Source organism: Olea europaea, chromosome 2 (assembly GCF_002742605.1).
Source record: "Olea europaea var. sylvestris chromosome 2, O_europaea_v1, whole genome shotgun sequence".
Classification (NCBI taxonomy): domain Eukaryota; kingdom Viridiplantae; phylum Streptophyta; class Magnoliopsida; order Lamiales; family Oleaceae; genus Olea; species Olea europaea.
Window position 1 is genome coordinate 24,562,886 of NC_036238.1, and position 3,037 is coordinate 24,565,922.

The 3,037-nt window shown below is 30.3% G+C and overlaps 1 non-coding gene across 1 annotated transcript; it reads right to left on the minus strand.

Annotated features, from left to right (window-relative positions):
• Nucleotides 1-1,303: 1,303 nt before the first annotated feature.
• TRNAN-GUU lies at nt 1,304-1,377 on the minus strand. Its single transcript has one exon. It is a non-coding gene; the product is annotated as a tRNA-Asn (tRNA).
• Nucleotides 1,378-3,037: the final 1,660 nt, after the last annotated feature.

Genomic DNA, 3,037 nt, shown 5'->3' on the forward strand with positions numbered 1-3,037 from the left:
TTTAAAAATCAAGGGGTACATAAGATTAATACAAACAGGACATCCAAGAGGTTCACGGACACTGCCACATTGGTGGTTGGGTAATCACCATTTCGTCACAGAAGACTTGTGTGGTTCACCAATTAGAACGTGGGTTTCATAAATCATAATTGCGGAAATTAAAACTTAAGATAATTGAATTAATGCTATTAGTCAAATTAAAAGAATGTTTCTTTTTTTATTTTCAATAAATGGTTATTGAAGATCATTTTTTGAGCTCCTTAAAAAAATCGTTTTTCAATTTCATTTTGAATTAGTATTATTAATCATTTTTAATTTATATAAATGGTTATGTAAGGCCATCATTTGAGCTTCTTAATTTACATTCATTTTCAATTTCATTTTGAATCAATGTTATTAATCAAATTAAAAGTTTTTTTTTTTTTTAATAATCTCGAAAGGGGAATTTAAGGTCATCCTTTGAATTCCTTAGACAACACCCGTTTTCCAATTTTTCATTTTTAAATTATATAGATAAATATAGTTGAAATTTGCTTAATAGAATTGTTAATTGATACAAATTGTTTATCGATTGAGTAATGTTATTTAATATATTTATAGTGAATCATGATCATCATCAATTTAGACGACAATTAAATGATATTAATTAATTTGCCATCATAAAGTACTAGAACATATTCAATACGTTTTGTGGATTGCAATTTAGGTATCATCTAAATAGAAAAACTTCCGATCTACTTGATATTAATGTTTAACAATAGACAATCTAGCTCAAAATTTCATCTCAATTGAGTTTCTGTCTATTATTCAATTTCATCTCTATTGTATATCTAATAGAAGAGAGAGAAAAAAAATAAGAAACATAAGAGAAATATATTCAATTATGGATTTATGGTAACTCACTCTATCTAAAAGAGCCTTCACACTTAGATTGTCATTTTGATAGTGTTTACTTTTTCTCGTCTTGTTAACTAGACCCTTAGACATATTGCTTCCAAAAGAAAGTTTTGTAAACGTCTATTTTAGCTTGCACGACAACATTTTTATTGCAACATTCACATTAGTTTGGACACACTCTAAAAATATCTCCAATAAAACTATAGTAATAGTTGTATTGATAGCAAGCAAAATGAAAAATGTGAAGAATAACATTTTAATGCAACAAAGTGAATTAGGAAAATAGTGGTTAACTTATTTGGTGGAAAGGAAATAAAATATCCTAATTTATATTGTTTTATGTTTTCTTTTTTAATTTTTTTTTTTGGCTTTCAGCAATGGTTACAGGCAAAATTATTGTGAGAAACGCTAGAGGAAGGGGTTGAACCTTCGACCTTGTGGTTAACAGCCACACGCTCTAACCAACTGAGCTACTCCAGCATTTTGACAAGACACTTTTTATATTATAAATATCAAAACACTCTCTCTGGGCCCGCAACCAAGTTATTTCTTCCAATAAAACCAAACAAAAAGAAAGCTTCGTTCTTCTCTTGCTTCACTATTTTTGAAACTAGAATTATTGTGTGCTATAGATGAGTCGATCAGAATAAGTGTTAACGCATACGCAGCAGTTCAAAATATTAATAAGACACCATTGTAATTATGTGCGTCTCTCATATTCATTTAGGGATGTCAAATGGGCCAAGCCGGTGAGCCAGGATGTCAAATGGGCCGAGCCGGCTCGGCTCGTGGGCTGCTCGGGCTCGTCAAATGATGAGCCCTTGGCTCGTCGAGCTCGACGAGCGGCCCACGAGCTGGCTCGTCCAAAAAATTGAAATTTTATCAATAAAAATTGAAAAATTTGCAAAAAATAAAAAAATAAAAAAAATTTACGAGCTCGTGGGCCGAGCCGAGCCGAGCTCGCCCACAAGCAACGAGCCACGAGCCCGAGCCGAGCTCATGGGTTAACGAGCCAAGCCGGCTCGGCTCGGCCCACTGCCACTCCTATATTCATTAGTGTTCAAAACCAACTTGCTGCTCGTATTCGCTAAAGAGCTTATGTAACATAAAAATATTCTTTAAATCTTGACGTGTGGCTAACTAGCTAGCTATGTTAAAAATAACAGCTATAAAAGTATGATTCTTCTACCTTATTTTGTTATTATTTTTAAAAATATAAATGATTTAAAAAAGCTAAATCGATATCCTTAAGATAAAAAAATTAAAAAAAAATAAAATAAATTTACAATGCAAAGTTATGATAAATTTTGCAGGGGTCGTCTCTCGATTATTAAAAGAATAATAAATTTTCAAGACAAATATTTAGATATTGAGTATGGACCAAATATTAATTGTTCATGATAAGACAATCTATCAAAAGTCAATTAGATATCGTGTGTGACACTTTTTAGGACAACAATGGTTAGGAAAAAGGAAAAAGGAAAAAGAAAAGAATAAAAGACTTTAAATGTAGCCTATGTAGGGTTATTTTTGATGATTTTCCAAGCAACTTCGTCCATTGCCTTAACAATTATTTAGCACGAATTGAACCTTATCTTGGGGAAAAATACATTTTTGAATAATACATTGATGAAAAATGTGTAGTTAAAAAATAAGAAAAACTTTTTCGATTTACGCGTAATAATATTTTATTGAATAATAAGTGATTGAAGTGATATAAAAACATTGTTTAAAAATGCATTTTTTCAAAGAATGAGGTTCAAATAAGAGCTTAATATAGTTGATTTTATATTTTTGTCCAAGTAACATGAATTGTCGATATCTATTTCTTCTACTCTACCATTTTAAGTGTTTGTTTGGTAGAGATTTGGTTAATTTATTTTTTGACCGTTAGAGATAAAGTGAGTCTTACCTGTGAGAGAAGAATTTAAAAACGACGGCTGAAATAATTAAATGACGGTCAAAAAATTGATTTTGATTGACTTAAAATCTGTACCAAACGTCTGTGTTTAACTAAAATAAAAAAGAAAACTCCTCAATCGTCAATAATAATAATAAGGAATTGACTATTACACAACATGGTAGGATACTTATTCAAGTATAAAATTATTCAATTATATAAGAAATTAATTTACTCTTC